We start from the raw sequence: 20,068 nt of genomic DNA, 5'->3' as shown, positions 1-20,068 counted from the left end.
GAGACTGGGAGAAGATACGCAGTGACGGTGACTCAGGACATGCTGCTGCCGCTGCTGCTAAGTCGCTTCAGTCGTGTTTGACTCTGTGCGACCCCATAGACGGCAGCCCGCCAGGCTCCACCGTCCCTGGGATTCTCCAGGCAAGAACACTGGAGTGGGTTGCCATTGCCTTCTCCGCAGGACACACTTACCTCACAAAATAACACCTGGGGTAGGGATAGAGCAGCCTATGGAACTAGAAACGGACGGTGGAAGATTTCAGCAGCCACATTGCTCCCTGGGTGTTCTCAAACCAGTAGAAAGGAGGAAATGGTCAAGAGAGCAGAAGTGGGGACCATCACGGAAAGGACTTGGGTAGGTACCTCTCCTCTGCAAAGACAGCTGTTCAGTGTTTTGCAGCTGAGAGGGTGGAGCTGTGACAGAATGATCTTGTGTTGCTATTTGTTTGAGTTGTAATTATGTTGCCTTTATCACTGATTCCTCCTGGAACCTCATTTGTGAGTCACACATTAATTCCATTCTTTCTGTACTTAATTAAGCATGCCAAAGGAAATATTTGTCACCTTTACCTATGACAGTGCTCCTTTTACAAATACAACTTCCAGCTTAATATAGAATACATTTCTTAATATCTATGGTTTTATATATGAAACTGAGAACCAAGCAGGAGACCCTGAGCCCCCTCAGAATGGATTCCCTGTAACGTTATTAGTTCTACAATGATGTTATATTGATTGTCATTGTTCTCTTGACTTCTGATGGTAGTTTTTGTGTCCATCTTAGTTCAGGATATTATATCCATGGTGAATGGTTCCTTTAATGATTATGAAACATTTCGTCTCTTCCTTAATAATATATTTTGCCTTAAAGTCTTGTTCATCATTTTCCATCCATTATTTTCTGTCATTTTTTCATTGTGCCTAAAGTGGGAATCTTGATTTTTATATTCAAGGCAAGTGTGGATTTATCCACAGATTTATCAGCTTCTGTATACCTATTAATTCTTTTATCTCACATGTTCCTTACACGTTGAATTTCCTCTTTTCATTGTGTACTTTATAGTAATTATCAGTCATTGGTAGGTTTTTCCTGAAAATTTTGCCCTCACTCTTGAGTGATAGTTGAGCAGGTCATAGACTTTTAAGCTTGTGTTTCTTTCCTCTTAGTTACTAGAAGACATAAGTCTCCTGTCTCAAGGCTTCTGAATTTGATCTGGGATACCTTTGTCTTCAATTGTCCTTCAATTTTAGGTAATTTGTCTTTTTTCTTTGACAGCATTTGTTTGCCTTATTCTTCTATGGTATTCTGCATACAATATATGATATATATGACCCAGCATGATTTTTTTTCTATCAGTTATTCTTGGGAATTCAAACTTCACATGTTTCGTAATTTCATTATTTCATTAAGTGTATTAATATATTTTCTCATCCAGACTTTCCTTTCTCTTTCTGGAGATGCCATTTACATGATTTTGAACCTTCTAAATTTAATACTTCATGCCTATTAACAACTGCAGTATATATTTTTGATTTTATCTTCCTGGGCTGCATTTTAGGTGATTTCTTTAAACCTGCCCCAAAGCCCACTAATTACATCTAATATTTTTTTAACCCTCTTACATGTCTTCTAAAATTCCTATTTGTACTTGTACAGATATACTCAGTATTCTTTTAAGAGCATGGTTGTGCTTCCTGATGGCTTTTAGATTTCTTTTAATCCTTTTAGTGGCTTTCATACTACTTTCACTGTCTATATTATATTATTTCTTTTACTTTGAGTGTCAGTTCAGTTTCTGTATCTATATTTGTGGACCCTTCTATATGGATTTGTTTGTTTTGTGTGCTGTTGGTAACCTTTTATTGTAGACTCAACTTCAGCTGGAGTTGTCTTCTGTCTGCAAAGTCCTGTGTACTGGAAGCAATAGAATTCCCTTCTGCTGGGGCCCAAGTGTATCTTTGGTTTTAGACCCTACTTTCAAGGTTATATACCTTTGTATTCCACGTATGAGCATGGCAAAGGTTTGAAGGAAATGCCTTCACCTCCTTCTACCCACCTAGAGCCCAGAGCATTTACCAAGTTTCTTTCCTATTGCTATGGGTCTGTGTACAGCTCTTTAATCTTCCTCACACAGAGGAATTTTAGAGTCCTAGATTTATGAAGCATTGATCATTTCATCTAACTTACTTATCTTTGTTATATATTTTTATCCAACCTTCTTAAGTGTAGCAGAGGAAATGGTCTATATTAAAATATTCGTCACTTTGTTGGCAGAGCTATACTATTTTTTCCTATTCAGTTTTCCCCATAGTTGAAATCATATTTTGTATGCAGCTTCAGGCCTTGGTTTTCCACTTAATAGTATAACAGTTAATATTATATATGTTATTACAAACTGTGAGTACAGCTTAATTGGTTACCCAGTTTTTCCTTGCATGCGTGTATCATAAGTTATTAGCCAGTTTACTATGTTTTGACAGTTAGATTGTTTATGAGTTATGTACTCCCATAAATAAGTCTACAGTGAGCATTTTTGTGCTCCCATTTTTTCAGATTATTTCTTGAGGATTATGTAGGATACTAAAAATTCTAAGCATTTAATAGCAATTTTTTAAAAGTAGTATTGATGGATGATTCAGACATGTGTTTATATAAATATGCTTAAATTGTGCCTTTTAAAATCACTAAAATTTAAAGTAATCTGAAGAGGATAGTCTAGATAAATATCCACAGATGATAACCAGAAGATGTAATTAGCTCTAAACCATCATTTCCCAACAGGTGGCCATTTCTTCTTTGAATACCTCTAGTGACAGTCATTAGGCAACCTTTCTTGGCAGTTTGTTCCCTTACTTAATTTTCTAATATTACTGTTATAAAGATTTTCATAATATTTAATCGAAATTACAGCAAGCTTTCATTTGAGCTATAAATATGTATCTGTGCCCTCTCACCTACACATTTAATAATTAGCAGCTAATTGGTATTTATGTAAAAATGTGTAGCTCATAGTAAAAAAAAAAAAAAGATCATGTGTTCAAATTTCTTTACATAAAGAAATGTAAGCGTCAAGAAATAAAACAAAAAATGGAGCTCAGAGGTAGTATCAGAGAACCTCAAAGAGAAATAAATTATCTAGCTGCCCAGCTACAGGCCAAAGCTGGCCAAAGATCAATAGTAGTTACAAAACATTAAGTCTTCTGCCTTCAGGCAAGCAACTGAAATCTCTACCAGCAATTAAATAGCCCAAAGCAAGAATGTGAACCAATTGATCAAAGTTACAGGAAGGCAGATTTTGGCTTAGTGGGAGACAAACTTTCTAAAAGTTGAAGCTATCCAAGCCCATAATGAGGTGGTGAATTCTTAGCGTTTAAGGTTCTCTTGCAGAAGTTGGATTGTTTCTTATCAGCATGTTATAGAGGAGATTCTCACATAGGTGGCCTTCGAAGATATTTTAGGATCGTTACTTTGGACAAAAACTTAACAAGGAAAAGCTATATAAAACAGAGGGGCTTTCGTTGAAGCATGAGCTAATCTTATCCATATGGCTGCCTTCTTCTATCCCAAGTGGATGCTAAGGCAGCATAGAACAGTTTTTTATTTAAGTGAAATATAGTTGATGTACACTGTTATGTAAGTTACTTGGGCCATTAAACCAGATGACCTCCAGAGTTTCTCCATGCGCCAAGATGCTGTGAAATTCCCTCTTTCTCATTGCCTGTGTATTTTGTAGTGAAATGAGGGATCTGTGTGGTGAAAATCTGATAATATTTTTGAAATCATAAGCTGTGTTATCTGGGACTTGTGGTTTCAGGGAGTGGCTCAAAATGACAAGGAGACCAATCACATGAGCTTTATTTCTTCATGAACTAACCAACTTTACTGTATGCTATGTTCAGTGTTCTTGTGACCTAGCCTGGATAAGAGGAAAAGGCAATGGCACCCCACTCCAGTGCTCTTGCCTGGAAAATCCCATGGACGGAGCAGCTTGGTGGGCTGCAGTCCATGGGGTCTCGAAGAATGGACACGACTGAGCGACTTCACTTTCACTTTTCACTTTCCTGCATTGGAGAAGGAAATGGCAACCCACTCCAGTGTTCTTGCCTGAAGAATCCCAGGGACGGCAGAGCCTGGTGGGCTGCCATCTATGGGGTCGCACAGAGTCGGACACGACTGAAGTGACTTAGCAGTAGCAGCCTTGATCAGAGGCATTTAAAAAGAAGTATTTTAGTGACTATTTACCTTTAGCAGAAAATTCATCCACATAGTACAATAAGAAGCATATATAGATGTGTATAAACAGAAAAGTAATTCTGTATCTAAACCTATTGTGAGCTATCTAGTTCTCCTTCATAGTCTACCATGCTTACCAATTTCTTATACTTACTGTTGACCCTTGAACAGTGGAGCTCAGAGGCACTGACCCTCCACATAGTAGAAATCCCTCTCTAATTCATAGCCAGCCCTATGTATACTCTACACACTCATTTCCTCCGTATCCATGCTACTGCGTCAGTGGATTCAACCAACCATGGATCATGTAGTACTGCTGTTTTTACTATGGAAAAAGAAGCTGCAATAAATTGACTCATGCAATTCAAACCCACTGTCTGAGTCAGCTGTATACTTACATGGGTATTCTGTGCCTTAGCAAACGTACACACGTTTTCTTATTTTCCTATAATCATTGTACACATTGTTTCATCATAGAATTATGAAAATGACATTCTTCAGTGAATTGTCACTGAGGACACCATGATTTCAAAAACAGCTCTGTAGTGGATATGTTGAACAGAAAAAAGAAATCCTGAGAGGTTCAAAATAGTGGTTGTTTAATCATCCTCAGAGCAAAGCTCCCAGCTGATCCAGGATGGATATGAAGAAGGAACAATGGCATTTTTTTTAGAAGTTTACTGAGATTTGGAGATTATTATTATAATTATTATTACAGCATAACCTAGTATAGCTTTACTGTACTATTGATTCTAAAGTCACTCTACCCCTGAAGGAAGTTACTGAACATTAAAATCACCATTCGATACAACTTAAAAAAAAAAAAAATCAGTAAAGCTTCCCAATAAGTAGAAAGGAAAAAAAGATAAGAAATACCTCTTTATTCCATCAACTGAAAAGACTATACTGGCTTCTACAATTTTAATGTGATCTCTGATTAATAATAAATAATGGGCAAAGTAAATATTATTTTCTCTGAATAGATTGTATCAAAATTTGTAGCAAGAATGATAATTTTTTTGGCTTGGCTTTTGACTTTATCCATTTTTACTCTCAAATTTTAAAGAAATAAGCTCTTAACTGTCCTTAATAAGAGATTAATAAGTATTTCTATTTTGTTATTGCAATTTGAGAATTTGTAAACTTTTGCTATGACTTAAATTAAGATTGTATTGAAGAGGGTATTCAAGAAGCTCTTATCACAAAGTTTCTTTCTGTGAGCTCTCCTCATTTTAGCTGAGGGTTCCCAACTGTCTCCTTCTGTAAAGCCTCAGGCCAGTTACACTTGGGAGTTATGGGTCCTTCAGAAAAAAATGATAAAAACTAGGATAAGATAATCCTTTAATTCCTAAAGTCCTTTCTCTTTACCATTGTCTCAGTTATGTTCTTTCCAAATGTTTATTTCTCAGTAACCTAATACCATTTTGACGTTCCCATCTGTGCCAGTTATTTCTGAAATCTGTACATTCAAACAGGTAAAGGCTTAAGTGATTTCTCCCCTGCTTCCCCCAACCGTATCTTGATTAAAAATGACACTTCCTTCCTCCCACAGAGCCCCAGAAGATACTCTGTACTCTGTCTGCCTTTGCTTGGTCATTTCATTGTAAGATAAATGCTGATTCTGAAATTGAAACATAGAAACTTATGAAATTGAAACTCAGAGGGTAATATGCCAAACCATGTCAGACTGAAAAGAAAGCTAGCAAGAATTTTGGATAGAGAAGGTATTCTAAATAAGCCAGTTTATAAAGAAGAAAATGAAACAGGCTCAGAAAGAAAAACAGAGGTGACAGGGAGGAAGGGAGGGCAAGGGAGGAAGAGAGGGCAAGGGGAAAGCAGGCAAACAAGGAAAATGAGAGAGCATGGCGACCTGCCTTGAATGTAGGGAAAAAGGGAACAATTTAGGAGAAAGCCAAGAAAGCAAGCTCTATCTAACCAGACATTTGAAACTTTGGGGTGAGGGGTAAAGCATTTTCTGAAAACGGCATAAAGAATACCCCCAAATAATTTTGTATGCTGTGAATTTCTATCTGTAGTTAGCTGTGTGGTTGAGAGTCTGAATACTGAAACATTTTATAACACACTGGTTCCTTCATTAATTAGGCGTTGCTATTTTTAGTACCTTCAATCACTTTGGAGAAAAATATGTATACACACACACACACACACACACATATATATATATTTACGGTCCGTGGGTATATATATACACACACATATATATATTATTATATGTATTAAGTGTATTTACCAGGTGGTCCTAGTGGTAAAGAACCTGCTTGCCAGTGCAGGAGACATAAGAGACACTGGTTTGATCCCTGGGTCAGGAAGATCCCCTGGAGAAGAAAATGGCAACTCACTCCAGTATTCTTGCCTGGGAAATCCCATGGAGGGAGGAGCCTGGCAGGCTACAGTCCATGGAGTTGCAAAAAGTCAGACACGACTGAAGCGACTGAGCACACATATGTATTATTAAGAATATACTATATATATAGAAATATACACTAAGTTTCTAAGAGTTTAGTAACTTCTCCAAATCGCTTACAGTAAATTTCCAGTTGGACATGAGTTAGAGCCAGGTCTGTGTTTGAAGTTCAAACCATTTTTCATCACACTGTGCTTCCTTTTTCTGTGAAATTACGATAGCAGTGACAGAATTATCAAAAGAAGCAATATTTTATTCCATGTATTTGCTTTACTAAGTAATTGCTGATGAGTTATATTTTCATCCCAAAGTTTATATCCTGAAATACTTTTATAAGATCCGTCAAAACATTGGAAAATTTGCATCAAGTGTAGAATGGGAATGGCCACTGATTTGCATAAACCTACTTTTCTCGGATCAATGATTTTTAAGGAGATAGTCTTTTTTTTCTTAACTATCAAATTTTGCTTCTGATCTAACATTTGTAAGAATTGCTTTTTGATTAGAATCTGTCTACCTTAAACATTTCCATGCAGGTTTTAGAAAAACAGACAAAAACATTTATAGAGCAGACTTTTACAAAGGAAATCTACACTGAGACGCCTGTCTCAGCAGCCTGCACCCAGCTTCTCCATCCCCATCAAAGTGTTGAAGGCCAGACTTCACCACATTTTAGATTTGTGTAGATTACAATGTGATTAAGTCCACAGTCGTAGAGATAACTAGATCCTAAAGAGATTTGAGAGCAGAGTTACTCACCTAAACACCTTGAAAGTAGACTCAGTATTGAACTTTCTTGCCCAAGGCTAGGCAGCTAGTTAATCATAACAAAATGAACTGTATTTTATCACCACATGGATTTGTAAAATTTCCTTTCCACCACTAAAATAAGTGAAAATACAAAGAACAAAGGGGGAGAGGTCATTTACTGAGCTATAGTTCTCATGAAGTAATGTAACTCTGGCACTGTCAATTGTTGTTATTTAGTTGCTAAGTCATGTCTGACTCTTTGGGACCCCATGGTCTATAGCCCACCAGGCTCCTCTGTCCATGGGATTTCCCTGGTGAGAATACTGGAGTCAGTTGCCATTTTCTACTCCTGACCCAGGGGTTGAACCTGTGTCTTCCTTATCTCCTGCACTGGCAGGCAGATTCTTTACCACTGAGCCACCAGGGAAGCCCAGCATGGTTAATTACCACTGCAGTATTTCCACTTTGTCAGGGGGGCTAAAGATTTACTGACTCAGGATGAGCAAAAACATACTTTCTAAATGCCAAAATGTGTTCTAAAGGTGCTGATGACTCAGGCTGACCCCCTTCTGAGGATCTCTGAACCACAGACTTGGGCTAAGAAGATTCTGCAAGATTGAAATTAGATATTCAGGTCAAGGCACATACACATTTGAATTCACAAATGCAATGAAGGGATCCACTATAGATTTGCTTTGGACTATGTGTTCCTCTACTAAATTTAAAATGTGATTTTTTTGGGGGGAAGAGGTATTTCCCTCAGTTTTTAGAAACATTGCTATTTTTAGAGTGTCGTTCCTTCTTTGAGTATATACTGCCTTGAGCACAAGGATGAATGTGTGGAAGGAGCGTGAGCCTGAGAGTCAGGGTCCCTGGGTTCCCATTAGGTGTGTCTACTTACTGTGTGTGTGTGAGTCACTCAGTCGTGTCTGACTCTTTGCAACCCCATGGACTGTAGCCTGCCAGGCTCCTGTGTCCATGGAATTCTCCAGGCAAGAATACTGGAGTGGGTTGTCATTCTTTTCTCAAGGGTGGTTTTCCCCACCCAGAGTTTGACCCTAGGTCACCTGCATTGCAGGCAGATTCTTTACCATCTGAGCCACCAGCAAAGCCCTTAGTTTGTAAAGAGGAGAAAACAAAATTATAAACAAAAACAGGTGTTTGTTTATTTGTCGTATACCCGAAACTCCGGGGACAGGGCTGGCTTTGCACAAAGCAGCACACAGGAGCTCTTTCTCTTGAGTTGGACACCATTGTCCAGAAGGTGTCTTCCAGTAAGTAACTCCAGGCTCAGCCCCATCCTCTCAGTAATTCTAATGGATTAACCTACCTCTAACCTGAAGGCTTGCCTAAAAACCCTGGACTGAGTCTTTTGGGCTCTGATCTGCCTTAAGTCATAAAAATTTTTTTCTAACCAGTTTCTGTGGCCAGAGAGGTTGAATAAAACTAATTAGCCAAATATCTTTGCTACTGCAACCAACTTGATAAGGACAGTGAGGGAACTGTGGCATCTTCAGGCAGTTCAGGGACCCAAAGAGGCAAAAATAAATGCTGGGAAAGCAGAGGAACAGATTTCCATCTCAAATGATTAATCATTTTCTTAAAAGGCCTTCAAGTTTTACTATTGATGGACTTAACATAGAGTTGTTGTTGTTGTTGTTGTTTAATACAGTATGTGAAATAAAGTAGGGACTTCCCATGTGGCTCAGTGGTAAATAATCCTGCCAATGCAGGGGACTCGGGTTTGATTCCTCGGTCAGGAAGATTCCCTGCTGAAGGAAATGCAAACCACTCCAGTATTTTTGTCTGGGAAATCCCATGGACAGAGGAGCCTGGCAGGCTACATATAGTCCATGGGGTTTCAAAAAGTCACACATGACTGAGCACACACGAGATAAAGCAGAGCTGCTCTGTTTAAAGCTGGAGAGGGTGCTGGAGGCTTTTCTTTTGAACTCATCTTCCTTCCTTTCCTATGGTAGGACTTACAGGAGGACAATTTGAAAGCTACCAGACGTGATAAACTCTTTAGGAGACTTTTAAGTAGCACATTCTGTTATTGCATCTCTTCTTGACTCAGTCCTAATCTCCTGGGGGAGAGTACTCTGTCTTTGCCCTTCAGCTCTCATATGCTCTTATCTTCTGGTCTGAGTATGTACTCATAAAAGTATAAGTTGTTTGATAGGTAGATACCTGTTCTTCGGCAGTATCAGCCTCTAAATACTTTTCCCAGTTTACTCTGCCTATTTTGGTTCTTTAGGACCCGGAGTGCTCATAAAACTGTAAGATAAATGGAATGGTACCCTCCCCCCACCCACCAGAGAGAAATTGCTCCTTGCTGGGGAGGTAAATGCTACTTACCAGTCTGGCTCTACAGAGGTAGCTTTCTTCTTCTCTCTCTCTTTTTTTTTTTTTTTTCCCTCCAAATGGTAAAGACATTAAATCTTTTTGCCTAGATGCTCCATTCCATTTTAGCACAATGTGGAGTGAAGACTAGGGAGAGTTTTAGTCAGATCTGGCCCTTGAGATAGCAATAAAAGTCAGCTGCCTAAGCATTAAACTGCCTTGTGAAACTCTCTGTAAATCTCCACCAAACTCATGCAATGATTCCCTCTTCCCATCTCACCATTCAGATTTAATACTGCCGTTGTGCTACTAATGCCTATTTTTAATGGTGCTGGTGTCTTGATTTTTTTCCAAACCTTTTGGGATATTTTAATGCTTAACCCGCATAAACCACTTGTTCTCCTTCAATTTTCTAGTAAGCAAGACTCTGATTTAGTTCTGTATGAGCTATAGGCTATAAACATTTCACACTGCAATGCATTGTGAAAAAGGAAAGAAAAGTACATACAGATAACTCCCATAGTAATATTAGCTTTTTGTTTGCCAGAATTTCATACATCATTGCATGCTTTTATGTATTCTATTATGCATTCTAACATAGCATAAACAAATCACATTGTCATTCTTTTGAGTCTGAACTGTGAAAGGAAATGAATTTGGTTTCTTTATATAAGGACCCTGGCCTCAGACGTGCTCTCAGAACACAGAAGTATGGTATATCTGCATGATACCATGTGCCACATAGGTGTGATACTATGGCATTATACTATACTTAGGCATTGAGAAGAAAAATAGCTTTTTTAACCTTCAAGAGTTCCTATTATTGTAGAGAAAGGGAAAAAATATTAGAGGTGCGTCTTTGGACAGGTTTTCTTGGCCTTATATGTTTCTATGACTGAGACGAGTTTTGAAATGATGTTCTTATTCATTGAGAAAAGGTTGAAGAAAGATTAAATGAAATGTGATTTAGTGTCAGGCTAACTGTAGAGATATTATTGAAATCAGGGTGTCCTGATGTCAGTCTTCTAAGAAATATTTTTTTTCAGAATTCTCTGACAGAATAACTTTGTTTCTTCTTTGCATTGAAAAGGTTTTCACTTTCTTTAAGAAGCACACATGGTTATTTCCTTTTCCCCTTTAGTTGTCTGGAAGCTCAGAATAAAATTCAGTTCATTAACTATTTAGCATTAATTTGACTATTCGTAATTTGTTACTTTTATTCTGCTTAAATTTTCTCTGATGCTGGACTTATGTACATATTTTATTTTTCACAGAGTGTGAATTGTCTTGCTTTTGAACCATTTTAAATATTTGATGGAAGAAGGAGATTTATCTATAAAAGAATGCATAGTATTAGATTTGTATCTTCCTCATTTAACACTTACTCAGAACTTTGTATCAGGCGTGTTCTGCCTTGTATGAATCCTTTTTGTTTGTAAGGATATGATAAAGACATATCTTAGGTCAAATTGAAGTTCTGAAGTCCATGCCTAAGGCAAAAAGGTTATTCTTGAAAATCCCTTAGGGAGATACCACCTTACGAACAAAAATGCCTTTCTCAGTTACAATACAGTGAAGGAGTGAATACAGCTTAGTTAGATATTCCCCAGAATTAAACAGCCATTTTGGTCACCCATCACGTAAAGTCATTGATTGTGTTAGTGAGTATGATGCAACTGTACGTATAATCTTGAAACATTTGAATAACACTGAGCAGGTGAAGTGCTCCAGTATTAAAAGGTGGATTTATATCAGGCGTTTTATTCTTATTCTAGAAGGTTCACAGTTTCAGATGTTTTTCTTCTCTTGTTCCCTCACTACATTTTTTCCCCTGTTCCAGTTATTCACTATTATGTAATAAATGTGGAACATTAGTCCAGATTCAAGGGTACGGGAATTCAATTTCACCTCTTTGTTGGAACAATGTCAAGGATTTGTCATCATCTTTAATCTTATCTTCTCCTCACCTCTTTACTTGGCTCAGATGGTAAAGGATGCACCTGTAATGCAGGAGACTCACGTTTAGCCCCTGGGATGGGAAGATCTCCTGGATGAGGGAATGGCAACCCACTCCAGTATTCCTGCCTGGAGAATCCCCTGGACAGAGTAGCCTGGTGGACTACAGTCTATGGGGTTGCAAACAGTCGGATTAGTGAATAATCTTAATCTATCACACTCCTCTTTCTTGTTCTCCTACCTTCTTTCTTCTGTTTTTCTATTCCTAGACCCTGTAGCTTGAAATTTATTTATTTTGCTGATTTTTGCATTAGTCAGAAATTTGAAAACGATTTTTCTGGGGCAGTTGGTAATTTACACCTTATGTCTAGAAATCTCTTCAGGCAAATCCAAGGGTTCATTATCTGACAGGCATCCAGGTTGCCAGTTTAAAATTATGACATCCTTTTTGGAATATGATGTTTTCTTTCCTGATTGTCCTTCAAGCCGTCACCAGCAGATTCCCCAAAGTCCCTCCAGTTTCTGCCTGCGACCTGGCCCAAAGCCAAGGCTATATATTTTAGGTTTTTATTATGTAACCCACCTTTAGGTACTGGACTAAGCTCCATTTGTTTATTACCATGTAACAAATTACCAGGAAACTTAATAGCTAGAAACAGTTTTATTTTGCATATCAGGAATTCTAGATGGAGTTGCTTAGGCAGATTATCTCAGATTCACAGTGTCAGCTTCCACAATGACTTCTTCCACCTGCAACCTGTTGCTTCAGCAGGGATTTCCCAGTGGTTGATTCTCCCTGTTGACTGGAAGCTCAGCTAGGGCTGTGGATGGATGTCCACATGTAGTTTTTCCATATCGCTTGTGATTCTCATCATATGGATGGGTTGTAGGTTCCCATGGGGAGCATTCTGAGACCAGATGTTTCTGTTTCTTGGGGATGAGTGGCTTAAAATAGCAAAAAAATTATTCTCTCATAGCTTTGGAGGCTAGAAGTCCAAAATCAAAGTGTTGGGGGTATGGGGGGTGGGGTGCTCTCTCTGAAGGCTCCAGAGAGGAATCCTTCCTCGCCTGTTTGTAACTTTTGGTGGTTGTCGGCGGTGCTTCACGTTCCTTGGCTTGTAGCCGGGTCAATCCGTTTTCTTCCTTTGTTTCGAGGTGACTGTGTTCCCTTTGCGTCCTTCTGTCTCCTGATAGCTCTTTCCATATAAGGATATTGTTACATTTAGGGCCCACACGCATCCACTATAATCTCATTTCAGCTTTATTACAACCACAAAGACTCTATTTCCATATAATATCACTTTCACAGTTGAACTTCAACAAATTCATTGGGGGGAGGGGGAGAATGATTCAATCCACAGTACTAAGTGTTCCAAATAGCTGGGGCTAATGCGGCAAGGCTAAAAGGTATAGTCATCTGCCCTCACAAGTCCTAGAACGTCCCTGAGACTGAATTCTATAAAATGATCAAGAAAATCACTAGGACCAGTTCAAAGGTCGAGGGCAGGAAAACTAGACTTCGTGTCTCAGTGGGAGGAGGGTCAAGGATTTGCCACTGTGTGCAATCTATCGGGCTCCTCTTTTCTCTTTTTCCAACCCTCCTTCCTTCTACTTCTCTTCCCTGTCCCTTTCCTTCCAAGGATGTGTGTGTGTGCTAAGTCTCTTCAGTTGTATCTGACTCTGTGCAACCCTATGGACTGTAGCCTGCCAGGCTCCTCTGTCCATGGGATTCTCCAGACAAGAATACTGGAGTGGGTTGCAGTGCTCTCCTCCAGGGGATCTTCCTGACCGAGAATACTTGAAATTAAATGTACGTATTATGTAGCTCCATTAAATGATCCTTAAAACATTAGGTAAAAAACCAAATGTTTTTTTACCAGTGTTGTTTTATAGTGACTTCTGTGATTTTTATAATGTTAAATTTTCCTGAGAGAATGTAGGGGTATATTTGTGTGTGTGTGTGTGTGTGTTTGAGAGAGAGAGGGAGGAAGGGAGGGAGGGGGAGAGAGATGATAAAGAGAAGGTGAGGATGAGAGTTGGAAGTGAGAGGCAATGGTGGCAGAGGGGAGAGGGGAGAGGAGGTTTGTGCGGTGAAAGCATTACAATGAGTAACTTTCATTGTAATGTACACATTGTGATGAATACTCTTACAGACATCCATAACTGATGCAGTGTTTTCTCACAAAATACCAAACACAAGCACCCTTTCTTTTTTTATTTTTTTCCAGTTTTACTGAGACATAATAGACATATACAGCATTGTTTATGTTTAAGGTGTACAAAGTGATGATTTGATATACCTGTACCTTGTGAAATTATACCACAATAAGGTTAGTAACACATTCACCACTTCATATAGTTACCTTTTTATGTGTAGAGTGAGAACTTTTTAAGATTTACTTTCTTAGCAACTTTCAAATATGCAATACAGTAGTGCTGACTGTGGTCACCATGCTGTATGCACATTACATCTCTAGGAAGTGTTCATCTTATAAATGGAGTTTGTACCCTTTGACCACCCATTTCCCCCACCATCTTGCCCTGGTGATGACCAATTTACTCTTTCTATTTTCAGAAGATTACCTTCTTCTTACTTAGAATAGCCTAGGAATCAGGCAGAAGTCGAATAGCTTTTTTAGAGCTTCTATTTAAGAGACGGTGGAATGGGTTCAGAGAAAAGGAAAGAAATTTGTTGAGTCTCTCAAAGGAAGGTGGTGAAAAAAAGAATCAGAAGATGGCATCCACTTTGTTTTGGGACATCTCTGCTGTTTTACTGTTTTGAGATTCTAAAATATGGAACATGTCCATTTCTGGCATTTAGATGCCACATCAGAAATGCTTTCTCCAACAGAAACCACTAGGAAACATACAGATATGGGCATTTTGAATAATAAACAAGTTGTTTTTCTAAATGACATTACCTCTTATCACTTTTCAGTGTATTTGTATGAAGGCTGTATTATTTTTCAAAAATTTTATTCTTTCCTACTAAGAATTCTCTTCACCTGGCCTCTCCCTAATGCCTACCCTCCACCCCTCAAGGGAAGGTACAATTTCCTGCCCACTGTCTTTACACTTGACCGCCTGGCTGGCTTTGACCATGATCTGTGCCACTTCTGAGCAGAAACATTGCCTCTCCAGGTAGTTTATCACCTTGCGAGAGACTGGTCTGTCCCCTGCAAGTCCTCATCCTTGACTCACATCCCAGGACAATGGAGGAAAGATATTCAGGCCACGTGACAGTGACAGTATATTAATAACTGGAGCCAGAAACAAACTTTTGATACTCTAAGCCACTAAAACGTTCACCTTCCTTGTGACTGCAGCATAACTCAGTGACTCATACATTGTACATGTAAATAAAAATTTTGCAGGGAGCTGGTATGTGCCCCTTTCTGAAGGAGTCTCTCCATTTCACTGTGGCTGGGAAGATGTCTGTGGATAAACAGAACTTGATTTTATGTTCATCTGGGTCCTTGAGTGAGGTTGTATCATCCAGTGATTAAATTATGGGCCATTTGCCAATGATTGGATTTCCACTTTCTGTCTGTGTGACCTTGGCCAAATTGCTAAACTCCTTGTTTCTCTCATTTCATCTACAAAATGGAAACAATAATATATACCTCATGGGATTATTGAGAGAATTCAATTAATGAAAGCAGTGGTTCTCAACAGGAGTAATTTTGCCACCCTGGAGATATGTGGCAATGTCTGGAAGCATTTCAGTTAGAGGGCTGGCTTCTAGAAGGTCGAGGCCATGGATACTGCAAAACATCCTATAATGCACAGGACAGCTCCCTACAAAAGATAATGCCCCAGTCCCAAATGTCAGAAGCGCTAAAATGGAGAAATCCTGAGCTACAGTGGTTATTTAACACAATTCTTGGCGCACAATAAGAGAAAATGGATTTTTGTCATGTATGGGCTCCCCAGGTGGCTCAGTGGATTCAGTGGTAAAGAATCCACCTACCAATGCAGGAGATACAGGTTTGGTCCCTGGGTCTGGAAGCTCCCCTGGAGAAGGAAATGTCAAACCCTCTCCAGTATTCTTTCCTGGAGAATCCCATGGACAGAGAAGCCTGACAGGCTACCGTCCATGGGGCTGCAAAGAGTCGGACATGACTGAGCTACTAAACAGCAGCAAGAACACGGCCTGGTATTATTCTTATGCTCATGCTAAGAGCATAAGCATTATACTCAGTTGTGTCCAAGTCTTTGTGGCCCCATGGACTGTTTCCCCCATATTATCACATGGGCTTAATAACAACCTGGGAATGCTTGCAATGATTTGTTATAAATCAGTCCTAGTTTTGCAGATTTATTCTGAAGATCTGTGTTCAAACGTAAATATGTAAGTAGAGGAAAATCATTGTTCTTTCAGATGAGTTGGCGATGACATTCTGTAAATTCCACAGTGGATATATCAATAGTAAAATAAAAAAGGCTAGAAATTCTCTGAATTTCTTACAGTGTTTCATGATATGCTTCAATTTCTAATAATTATTGTCAGCCTACAATGTACATTAGACAGGGTTTATGAAACTATGTGCATTTAAAATGTTATAAAAATATGTAATGCATGAAAGTAAACTGCCTGAATAATATATTTACCCAAAGTATAAGTAAAACAGTTCATAAGAAGCTGTTCCAATTATTCAGGTAAACACTACCCTTTATGTTTGACTTTCTTTCATTGCTTTGAGTCATGAGAATAAAACCCGGAAATACTGTCTTGCAATGAAATTGGGAAGTGACATCATCTAAAGTATCCCTCAAATCTGATATAAATTGTCCTAACTCTTTCTTTTTGTCAGTGTTCAAGGGCAATCCAGAATTGCTTTAGAAATCGACTCTTCCTAACAAGAAACTTTGCTGATAATCAAAGCCAGGAATGAATAGTATGGAAAGCTGTTGGTCTTAATGGAAAGACTGGCAGATACTTGGCTTTCAGTGTTAATGACTAACCATCTGGTAACCTTGGGGGAGACATTTTCTAGGCATGAATATGTAAAGTGAGTTAGATCTCTGACTTCCTCTCCAGTTTATATATAAATTACATAAATCATATAAATTTGTGTCTCTGTGTGCCCATTTTATATACACAAGCTTTCAGGTTAATGGAAGGACTGCCCTTGTTTTGAGTGTCTTTTCAATGGGAAGGCAACTGAATTAAGTATCTTAAAATCATTGCTGAACAACTGTTTTCTTCTATGTTTGGCTACTGTTTTGCTTTTAGGCTGTGGCTGACTTTTTCTTTGTATTTTAATTTGAAAATCTAGTGGGAGACTAACCTCTAACATTGAAGGATAGGAAAGCACAGTAAAAGGTCCTCTTAGATACTTCCGTAGCAAATAATAATAGTAATGATAGCTATCACAGTTCCAATACAGGGTTCTATGCTGTAGTTTACATACATTATCTCAGTAAATTGTAACAATAACCATGAGATGGAGACATTACTATCCATTTTTCCTTGTGTGTAAATGGAAACTTAATGAACTTTCAAAGCCAAGTAGCATGTGTGAGTCTAACCAAGGCTGTCAGTACATATCTTAACCATTGTGCCTTATAGCTAAATGCCCCTGCTTGATTCCTTTCACAAAAAGTGATAACAACATGGACTTCTTAGAAAGTGAGGACATATTTCTTTTCTCTGAATACGTGGTTTACTTTTGCTTCTCTGGGGCCATTAATTTTTTTCCCCATGTATCTGCTTGCATTTACCTGTACACTTGCGTTGCTACCCTGGAGGAGGAAATGGCAACCCACTCCAGTATTCTTGCCTGGAAAACCCCATGGACGGAGGAGCCTCGCAGGGTACAGTCCATGGGGTCACTAAGAGTCGGACATGACTGAACGACTTCACTTTACTTCCTTTTGCATTGCTAACTTTGCAGTCATAATTTTCCTTTCTCTCAGGCCAGCTGAGTGGCAGTAAAAAGGAACCATAGACCAGCCCGAAGGTTGTGGCAGTACAGAAAGTTGATGAAACACTAGCTATTTACCAATCACGATAGCTCATGTCTTTGAAAATCCTTTTTCTCTACACGGAAGAAAATCAGTTTTGAGCATTTTTTGGGAAAGATAAGACTATGGTCTCCAGATGACATCACTGTGGACTTCAAGACCCAAGACCTCTGTGTCCTGTTCAGGAAGATGGCTCAAACTATAAGAATGCATATTTATTTTTTTCAGATATATAAATTGTCTGTCAACTATTGGATATATAAATTGTCTATAAACTATCAACTTCTTGGGGAAAACATAAATAGTATTTCATTTCTGTTAGTTATTTGATATTAAAAATCTCTAATGTCTAGACCGCCAAAAATATATATTCTAGGATTTTTTAATTCCACCTTTACAGACTGCTTACTGTGTGCCACTTTCTCATGCATTATGTTGTTTAATCAACGTAACTCTCTGGGTTAAGTGCTGTTGTTATCACCATTTTACAGATGAGAAGACTGAGGCTTAGAGAGTTAATAACTTTATCAGCGATCCACAGCTAAGAGATGTTAATTCCAGGACTCAAACCCAGGCCTGTGCCCTTAAGCATTATATCACTCTACTGGGCAGAAAGAAATCAGATTCAACCAGCTCCTGAATTCTTCCATCCTAAATTTTTAGAAGTCTTGCTGAGGAGGCATTTGTTATTCAAAAAAACCAAGCATTTTTTTGGAGTTCAAATCTGAGAAACTTATAGAAAATTACTTGAGGAATTGATATTTGTGAAGGGTGGATTCATGAAAATGTTTGTATCATTTCATATAAAAGTCTCTCTGACTTCCATGAACACTTTTTGCTAAGGAGTAAATATATTCTAGTTTACTGCACTAGTGGCATTGCTTTTTGTTAATTACTTTGGCTCTGAAAGTCAAGTTGTGATCTGAGTTTCATTATTATGACTGATAATAATTCTGAGCTTCCCTAGTGGCTCAGACGGTGAAGAATCTGCCTGTACTGTGGGAGACCGGGGTTCTATCCCTGGATTGGGAAAATCCCCTGGAGGAGGGCACGACAACCCACTCCAGTATTCTTGCCTGGAGAATTCCATAGACAGAGGAGCCTGGTGAGCTATAGTCCATAGGGTGACAAGAGTCGGACATGACTGGGCAACTAAGCACAGCATAATAATTTTGAAGTTAGAAATAGATTTGGTAGACTGCCCATTAGACTAACAAAAGTTGTCACATGTTTATAGGCTGGCTTGGAGCTTGAACGGGCTGTAATCCGTAGCTCAACTTAGATGTCAGAAGTTCTATTAGTGTGTACATTGCTCTTGCTTAGTATTTTAAATTGCATCAAGGAACAATTTGTTGCACAGTTCTTTAAAAGTTAAAGAAGAAATCTCATGGGGCAAAATGAAATTGTTTCCTCCACAGTAGTTCTGTAGATTCAATTTCATAATTTGTATGCTTATCTGTTATTGAATTTATAGAAGAGTCCTTGGGTTTTTTTTTTCATTTTATGGCGTCTGCATTTGTTTATTTGTATAATTAATATAAAATGTTTTCTTTTGGCTTCTATTATTTGATTTAGAAAATTCCTTGAGATATGGTTGTATCCTTCAAAAATGGGAAAGCTTCTGTTTAATCTTAGTACATTCTTACTTCCACTCTTATGGAACATTTGTTTCTGGCATGCTCCATTCCTTTCAACTCTTACTCAGTTTCACTATTTCTTTTTCACTCAGTCATTCCTGGAATCAGCATGTTCCCTGGAAATTTTGTAAAGAGAAGATTTGTTTGAAAAAGTAGGGAGGGGTTCTTCAGAATTTTCCTAAAATAGAATTTAGGAACATTCCCTGAACATAGCTAGAAGGAGGAACCTTCAAATGTAAAGCCTGTCTTGTTTTGAGGTGCTCTGTTTATGATTCAGGCCTATCCTGAGAAAAATTTACAAGTAGTGAAAGCATTGTCTTAGGGAGTCCTGTTTTTTTTTCTGTCTGTGTTTTATACCCACTTCTATTTCCCATCCTCTTTCACTCTAACCCCAATACTTTGACAGGTTCTCAGAATCCACACAAAGTCCTACAAAGTTGCTTCAAGGGGAACTCACTTCAAGGGAAATGATACTGTTCCATATGTGTGTGTGTGTGTGTGTGTGTGTTTGTATTCTTTTAAACAACCAGTGAATACATTGATTTTCAATCTGGATATTGGGATTAAATTCTGGAATAGAATATGAATAAAATAGAGTCCCAGAGTTCCAGGATATTAACAAGAGAGTTGAGTGGGAGAGATAAATCAGGGTACTATTTACCTGTGGGAGTTCTGTGATATGCTCAAATAAGATGTAAGCATGTCTACATTTCTGCAATATACATTATAGATAGACATTTTCTCTTTCCCAGGAATA

The sequence above is a fragment of the Bos mutus genome, chromosome 8, assembly GCF_027580195.1.
Source record: "Bos mutus isolate GX-2022 chromosome 8, NWIPB_WYAK_1.1, whole genome shotgun sequence".
NCBI classification, from domain to species: Eukaryota; Metazoa; Chordata; class Mammalia; order Artiodactyla; family Bovidae; genus Bos; species Bos mutus.
Note: the sequence above shows the minus strand (reverse complement) of the source record.